The sequence below is a fragment of the Phyllostomus hastatus genome, unplaced genomic scaffold (genome assembly GCF_019186645.2).
Source record: "Phyllostomus hastatus isolate PE091 unplaced genomic scaffold, TTU_PhHast_1.1 phas_contig_40, whole genome shotgun sequence".
Classification (NCBI taxonomy): Eukaryota; Metazoa; Chordata; class Mammalia; order Chiroptera; family Phyllostomidae; genus Phyllostomus; species Phyllostomus hastatus.
Genome location: NW_025333872.1, coordinates 10,931,741 through 10,940,921, shown reverse-complemented (window position 1 = coordinate 10,940,921; position 9,181 = coordinate 10,931,741). Strand labels below are relative to the sequence as shown.

General features: G+C 38.8%; 1 pseudogene; it reads right to left on the bottom strand.

The window, feature by feature from the left end:
- Positions 1-4,397: 4,397 nt before the first annotated feature.
- On the bottom strand, positions 4,398-5,118 carry LOC123821451 (annotated as a pseudogene).
- Between the last annotated feature and the right edge of the window lie 4,063 nt (positions 5,119-9,181).

Genomic DNA, 9,181 nt, shown 5'->3' with positions numbered 1-9,181 from the left:
TGGCCAATAAGTATTTGAAAGATGCTCAACTTTAATCACTTAAATGCAAAATAAAATGTTTTCACCTATCTGGCTGAAAAATGCTAAAAGGGAAAGCTGCTGTACATATAGAATTGGTCTCCAATAATGCTGCTGAAGGAAAGAAGGTACACTGGTGTGATTTCTGTGTGTGGAGGGGCTCTGGAGAGGCAGCCTGAACACGTTGCAGAACCTTAATGTACTGTCAGTCATTTAAAATTCTTACTTTCTGGAGTCCTACAGAAATTTGAAATTTCAGAGAAAAGTAATAATGACTAATGGGGAAATCTCTCTGGTCTGCAAATTGTTACTGCACTTGAAAGAATCAAGCTAACTATTCAAGATAAATAATCTACACTAACTTTAGGCACATTATATTCTACTCTGGATTAAACATATCTTCACCAATGTAGCCTCATATAAAGTTATTTGAAAAGTTTTGTGTTGATTCTAATTGTACATTTTATTAAATATTCTTGGCAGTTAAAAAAATTAAAATCTTACTTTAACTGAGCCCTCCCATTTTCCCCAAATCTCAGATGGGTGTGTTTTACAAACAGGTTTTGTTTAAATATGACCCACACTAGAACCTAAAATTAAAGGATTTTCTTTCTTCTATTTGGTTGGATAGAATTTCCTGGCATTCTCTATTTACCAAAACTCAAAGCAGGTGCACCTGTCAAAATTAGTATTTGAATCATGCAGTTGGCTTAGTTTCCAAACATAAGCCTTCTAAATCGGCTCATGTTTCGTTCATTGTCAAGAAATACTCAGCTTTGAGGAAGAAATGGTGGGGGCAGGGAGAAAGCAAGCGAAAGCAGAGAGATTTAAATTTCCCACTTGGATTTTTATCATGTCAAAAGTGACTGGGCCTTTTTAATGTTACAACTAGCTTTCCTTGTAAAGAGCTGCCACTGAATGTAGTCCTTCGCTACTAAACCACCATAGAAATGCTTTCTGTTGGTTTCGGAGTTTGCTCTCATTCAAGTCCCTCTGCTGTTATCAAGGCTATGAAATTGAGGCAGCAGCCATATCTAAAGATTGGCTATAGTTATCAGACTTGGACAAAGAGGAAGGAAGGATGTTTTCCAAATTCAGTAAAACTACTACAGGCTACTTTTTAAAAATAAAGTTGTTCACTATTCATAGTTTTTATCTTGTTTTTCTCAGACAAGTCCCTTTAACGTTTGATATAATAAGAGCTTGGGGGTGATGAACTCCTTTAACTTGACCTCATCTGGGAAACACTTTATCTGCCCTTCCATTCTAAATGACAAGCTCCCAATTATCAACAGCTGAACCTAAAAACAAAAACAAGCTAAGTAAACAACTAGAACAGGAACAGAATCACAGAAATGGAGATCACATGGAGGATTTTCAGGGGGGGAGTGGAAGAGGGAGAGGGAGAAGAGGTACAGGGAATAAGTAGCATAAGTGGTAGGTAGAAAATAGGGGGAGGTTAAGGATAGCATGGGAAATGGAGAAGCCAAAGAACTTATATGTATGACCCATGGACATGAACTAAAGGGAGAATGAGGATGGGAGGAGGGTGCAGGGTGGAAGGGAATAAAGGGGAAATGGGACAACTGTAATAGTATAATTAGTAAAATACATTATTAAAAAAGAATTGCTATACCTTGCACTCTTTGTCCCTAAAAAAGAGATGCACTGCATTGGGTACCTCTGCATTTGGAGCCCATTGGTCACATTCCAAGGTGCTGTTCTGATCATTTACCAGGACCAGAAGGGCAGTGCGCTTTGAGGGTCTATCCAGGGCAAAAAAAAAAAAAAAAATTGTTCATATTTTAACTATTGGAAACAAATGTACCTTAGCCAATTTCACCGTTTCATACCCCAAGGAAGTCCTTAAAATGAATGTAGCTTTCAAATGGAACAACAGGACTATATAACAGTAACAGTAAAAATGCCTGACATTTACTGATGTGTGCTGTATGCCAGACACCATGCCAACGTATAACCCTCTTAACAACATCACGGGGATTAAACCCCATAGCAGTAACTATTGTTTTTTATTATTTTTTTAATCCTCACTGTGGGATATGTTTATTGATTTTAAAGAGAGAGGAAGAGAGAGAGAAATATTGATGTAAGAAAAACATCCATCAGTCTCCTCCTATACGCTCCCCAACCAGGAGTCAAACACACAACCTTGGTCAAGAGCCCTGACTAGAATCAAACCCGAAAACTTCTGGTATACAGGGCGATGCTCCAACCTACTGAGCATGCCGGCCAGGATACCACACTATTATCACCATCCTGCAGATGCAGCATCTGAGACACTGGAAGACTAAAACTGTCTCAGTATCCTCAAATAGTAAGTGATAGAACTAGGAGGCAAAAAAGAAGTTGTAGTTGACTTTTTAGGAATTTGTTGATAAGCTACAAATACAAGGGGCTACTGAGGCTGATGAGTAAATCCTTTTACAACAATATACAAATCTATTTTTCTAGGTATAATGGTAATACGTACTACATATCTGTTCATTTGGGTTCATAGAAGAAAATCTCTAAATTTACCTTATAGTAGTAACCTACTTCCCCTGCCCCCACTTATTTTTCCTTTAAACCTCAGCATTAAAAGTTCAATATAGCTAATGGACATATTTCACATTTAATTATCTTCAACTAATGTAGTTTTCCTAGAAAAGTACTATGGTTTGCCCCATTGGTTACTTTTCTTAATGGCAAAAAGCAACTATTTTGATTAGTTCATATGTTTTATAGAGAGCAAAGAACTTTGAAAAAAAGAACAGAAGATGCACCTGGGAAGAGAATGTAGCCTAAATCTGGGAAGACATTTATAAGTCTCTCTGGGTCCGTAAATAACTTGACTCCTACACTTAAGGTTTTCTGGTATGGTACTTCATATCCAAAACAGATTCTGTGCTACAAATAACTGCTTCTGTTCACTTTTTAAATCAATTTTCCTCAAATAATATTTAAACACTTGATTTATTTAGGTCCTTAGGACATGCCACAGGTATATGTTGCCCTCATTTACATTGTTAAAAAAAGCTATCAATATACCCAAATCAAAAACACTCTTATTTTGACATCCCATAGTTGTCATCTAATAGAAACTTTCCCATCACTTTCAACTACCAATTACCCACTATATTACTTTTTTGGGGGGAGAGGGACTGGTTCTTCATTTTAAAAAGACATTTGTCAATTTTCAGTATCAAAATAGTTGAATAGTGAAGAGTTGCACTATTGGTTTCTCTCTCGCTCCATCATCCCCCAAAGAGGCCATACCAAAGGGGAGGACGTTTGAAGCCGTGAAGCTACAGGATGCAAGCCTAACAGACCTCACAGACACCTCACCAACAAAAGAGGGTACTGGGTAAGGAAAAAAATCTTAAAGATCAGCACACTGATGGTGTTGCCAGTGTGCCCCAACCCCAAAGAAGCAAAGTTTCAAAATAATATAAAATTTAAAAACAGTTTTGTACCTAAATTATTCACGATTTCTCCAGCACTGAGGTGAAGCACAATGAAATGGCACTTTTAGACACAGCAGCTTCAGGCCCAGAAAATGGTGATGAGATGATTTCATATGGCTAAATCACTGGCAGAAACATAATTTTCTTTCTTTCAAGGAGACAAATAACTGGTCCCTTCAACATGACCCATTTTGTGAACCATTAAGAAGGGAGTAGAGATGGGACAAGGATTGGGTCTCAGAGAGATATTACCATTTTAATTCATTTGGTCACTTCTGATTAAAAAAAATGTCCAAAAATACCTTAAAGGTGAAACCTGAACATATTTTTTTTTTTTTTGCTAACTCTTCCTGGAATCACCTTTCCTGTTTGGCTGGTACTCTGCACAAAGCAGTGACCCCCCCATAGTGGAGTCTTTCTCTGGGCTCTGTGTGGCTCTCAGTAAGGCAAGCCTTTCTCTCCCTCCTCTATGGAGAGGGCAATATGGATGAAGTTGAAAAATTATCTTCTAAAAGTGAGAGGGATTCGACTGCTGCTTGAGAACTGTGGAATTATTTGGAATGTGTTACAAATGGTTGCTACAACAACAAAAAACGGTAATTACAAAATGTGCACATCACAACATGCTTTTAAAGACACTGCATTATGCTCACATTCCCTTAAATATTATTCCCAAAGGTGCTCAGCTTCTAGCCCAACCACAATCTCTGGGAGAGGCAGAGACAGTTTGGTGAAAAAGACACTGGGTGAGGATGGGGTGGGGGGCGGTGGAGGGAAGCAAAAGGAGAACCCAGCCTTCATGTTAAAGATGAGCCCTCAGTTTAAAGGTCAGCTTCTGGCAGGCTGACCTCAGGCAGAGTCAGGGTCAGAGGGAGGAGCAGCGGCAGGGCAGGACTGGGGCACTCTGCATCTCAATCAGGTCAAACCCTGCATCCTTTGTGTACAGAGGTGTTCTTTGGTGCATTCCAGTTTATATTCCAAGTCATCAATTGTTTTTTCCAGCTTGGCTACTGATTTCTCAGCAAACTCAGCACAAGTCTCTGCCTCCTTGAGTTTATCAGTAAGAATCTTTATCTCTTCCTCATATTTGTCTTCTTTTTGAGAGTACTTTTCTTCAGCAGCACTCACACCCTTCCAGGTCTGGTCCATCAGTCTGATCTGTTCATCCATCTCTCGGCAACGGGACTCTGCCAGCTCAGCTTGTTCCTCTGTGCGCTCCAAATCTCCTTCAATAATCACCAACTTATGAGCCACCTCTTCATACTTCCTATCTGACTCTTCTGCAAAGTGCTTAGCTTCTTTGAGTTGGATTTCCTGGAGTTCCATCTTTTCTTCATCTTTTAAACTCGGTTTTCAATAATCTTGATACCTCTCTCGCTTTCATCAGCAGCTTTCTCAGCTCCCTCCAGCTTTTGCAGAGCAGTGGCCAGATGCTCCTGAGAGTGGTCCAGCTCCTCTTCGACCAGCTGGATCCTACAGTTCAAGGAGGCCACCTTGGCCTCAGCCCGTTCCCCGCCCGTCTTTCTCCCTCCACATCCGGATGGAGGCACTCGGCCCTCTCCTCTGCATCATCGGCCTGTTGCTGCAGAACCTGGATCTTACGTTTCACCCCCTCGAGGGTGGTGATCCCAGCCATGGTGCCTGCCCAGCTCCTGGTCCCGCTCAGCTTCCTGCCTCCTCCGCTCAGTGCTCACCCACTATATTACTTAAAACCAGCATCTTCAAGTAAAGAATGCCCTAACCTACTCTGAGCGGTATGGCTCAGTTTGATGGGCCACAAAGCACAGCAAAAGGTCACTAGTTTGATTCTCGGTCAGGGCCAGGGCACATGTGTAGGTTGTGGCTTTGGTCCCCAGTCAGTGCTGTAGGAGGCAACTGATTGATATTTCTCTCTCACATTGAGGTTTCTCTCCCTCTTTCCCTTCCCATCTCTCTAAAAATAAATAAACAAACAAACAAATATCTTTTAACCCACCCCTTCATTTGAACTTGACTGTATGAGACACACAGCGGTAAACAGTATCCTCCCCTGTGACTACATTCATAGTGAAGCACGCTCCTTATGCCTTTGAGACATGTGCAGTTCACTGTCCGAAGATTCAGGTATTGTGCTGTGTGCTGTGATTCCCATGTAAGTGGTTACATGATGCTCGAGCTTGCCGAGGTTGGACAGAAGCAAGTAAATTCTGAATGCCTTCTCACTAAAAGAATAGGTAAAAAAAATTAAAATTCTCCAAAAATACTCTCCATTTTACAAGCATCCTCTTTAGACATTACCCTCTTTTGGAAATTCAGAGCAGCAAAACCATTCTCTTCAGAATAGATCAAAGTACATAAAGGGTCAGTATCTGTGTTATTTTATTGCACCCCATCTGCCTGGGTACCATTTCTTTTTATTCTCTTCCATGAGATCCTGACAGACAGATAGATTTGTGTCTAGAAAATGTTCATCTACAAATCAAGATTAGTATTCACTGCTATTTACACTATAAGACTAAATGTAACAGGAAGAAATGGAGTGAAAATCCTTGTGTGGTATTCGTGATACATTTCACCTGACATCAGAAACTCCTCCCTTTCTACAGGTATTTTACCCCTCCCTTCTCTTTCCACTAAGGACTAATTAAGGAAGTAGGCTTGAGAAATAAATTCACCATTTTGGAAGAAAGAGCCACTGCTTACACAGTGACAAGACCTCAGTTTCAGGCTAGACTCTCAAGAGCAGGTAAGCATTTCTTCATTAAAATAATAAATTTCAAATCATTGGTTATAATGCAAGAACAAATGGGGGAAGTAGAGAAGAGATGAAATTCAACATTGTATAGGAAGAATAAATTTAATTAGGTTCAGAAGAAAAGGTATTTTGTTTGGGGTTTTTTTGTGTGTTTTTGTTTTTTTACTCTTAAATTTTGATATGGAGAAAATAAGCTAAATAAAATAGAAAAGTTTTTGCATTATGATATGGGCACAAGCAGAGAAACATAAGACAGGAATCTTTCTAAGCAGAAAATCTGTCATCTGAAAAAATAATTACTAGCATTGGATTGTAGTGCTTAAAAAAATAAACTTTCTTTTCTCATTAAAAAAATCCACCATTGCATTGCAAGTGGTGTATTACACCATAAAAACAGAGACCTTCTGTTTTATTTATTTATAAGAAGAGTCTCTCAGGATACTATCATGCTTTCATTGTCTAGTTACTATTAATAAAATATTTTAGGTGCTTGCTGTGTGCTGATGGACACCTCCCCAAAGAAACTTCAGTTTCTAAAAAAGTTACATGAGCACGACAATTTTCCTTCACAAAGACTTCAGGTAGTGAGTGTGTTTGGCTAACGGATTTACAAACATTTACCTTCCAATTCTAGAACACAAATAATTACAAGAAATTTATCATTGAATGGTGAGGATATGATATTCTGGCTTTCTAATATAATACAATAATGTGTAAAAAATATTTTCCTCGCCCATGAGATTTCTGTATTCTGTTAGTGGTCTTTAAAAATTATGTCTCCATTTAATAAAAGAAAATCCTTATGAAAGTCATCACTGTTTGCTGAGAGGATTCCCCGGTGTTGTTGATTCATTCGAGTATCCTCTCTCTGTGTGAACCCCCAGGAGAAATATCCCTGAGTTTGATGTCCTCGATATATGTCACCCTGAGTCACTTGTGAGTTGAAATAACTGCTTAGCCTCAAAAGGTGTATTAAAGCCAGGAGGATTAAAGGCAAGGAGGATTTTGAATATTTAGAAGCTAGAGAAGTGGGCTTCATTTAGAGATGGCACAGTGAACAGTCCAGCAAACACTGCAGTGAAGCCCACAAGGACATGGGAAACGGAATCATGTAACTAACCATGGTCATGTCTCTTCGTGTTAGCTGCTAGAGAGCTTAGAGTGAAAAATGGGCTCTCACCTCCTGCAAGTAGTTCATTTCCATTATTCACGGTCCTTATACTGAATAAACTCACAGGAACAACACTGTCTTAGTGAATCTTGAACCATTGCTCCTGGGGAAAATATAGGCAGTTACTAAGTTCATACAAACCTCTGGCCACAGAATTGTTATTAGCAGATAAACACATAGCTTGTTGCATGTGTATCTCTGTTTAAGGACACATGATTTAATAAATATTGTTGATTTATTATCATTGAACTCACAGTCAAAAGTATTATAATGCATGCCTGAAGGAAGCTTATCTAATCCACATATCTTCTCCATAAGATACACTATAGCTTTTTTGTACAATTAGGAACACTAACCATTCCTTTAGCACTATGCTCAGGGGCACTTTAAACAGTAGAGTCACCAACAAAGAGCAAAAAAATACCAAAAAAATCCTTAGCACTAAATGGAATGTATAAAGGACTTCTTTACAGTATGAGAACTGGAACAAAAAGTCACCTTTTTCAACTTTAGCTGAAAATGTGGGCTAATGAGAGACTCAGATTTTTCACTGCCCTGCACATGACCACAAATGACTGCAAAAGCAGTGTTTCTACTGATTTAGGGGGATACAAATACGTTAGCAAGCAGATGAATTTACAAATATGGAATCTGCACATAAAGAGGACCAGCTGTGTGTAGGGACGTTCTCTATACACTCTGCCTGCTGACCTCATCCTTGCCTCCATGTTGCTTTCGCCCCTGCCTGAACTTTAATTTAAACTGAATTTTTCTTGATATATTTTACCTATGTTTATAAGTGGTTTTAGGTCCTTTGGGGAACAACCAGGCAATAAATAAACAAATCAACACGTACTCAGAATTCTTCCTCTTTGTACTAGCTACTGTGCTTAGTTTTGAGACATGAAAAGATCTCTAGATATTGGATTGGCCCAAAAGTTCATATTTTTTTCTATAAGATGGCTCTAGTAGCACTTTGTTGTCTTTAACTTCATTTGAAATGATATTGTTGCATTGTATTGTGACGGCTGCCATATCAACAAGCACTTTTTAAATACTTAGGAAAATTGGTGAATTTGGGAGTAGCCATTTTAGCAGTGAAGATAGAAGAAAATATGCAACATTTTCAGCATATTGTGCTTTATTACTTTAAGAAAGGTAAAAATGCAACTGGAATGAGAAAAAAGAAGACTTGTGCAGTGTATGGAGAAGGTACTGTGACTGACAGAACATGCCAAAAGTGGTTTGCAAAGTGTCATGCTGAGATTTCTCACTGGACAATGTTCCACAGTCAGGTAGACCAGTTGAAGTTGATAGCAATCAAATCGAGACATCAACTGAGAACAATCAATGTTCTACCACACAGGAGATAGCCAACATACTCAAAATATCCAAATCAATAAAGTTATTGGTGAAAATTAAATCTGTGTCTTTTATTTTATGGAAAAAAAAAACAGACTTTTTGGCCAACCTAATACATGATCAATTTCCCTTTGAAATACTTTTATTTCATTTTCTCCTAAAAGATATTGAATTAGAATAAATTAATGTGTTTGACATGAGGATCTACTAAGAAATTAAAGTTTTCTTGAGCAATGATTTGAGCGAGTGAAATTTTCAACAGATACAAGGGTGAAGGGATCATGGCTACACTGCACCTTTCTTTGTCCAACCTGAACTCTGAAAACTGGATCTTTTCAAAGTGTCTAATGCGGCCCAGACTCCGAGTACTAGGGTCCAGGAGCCTGATTTTCTGGTGCTGCCTTGATTCTTAGTTCTCTTCCGACTCCTACA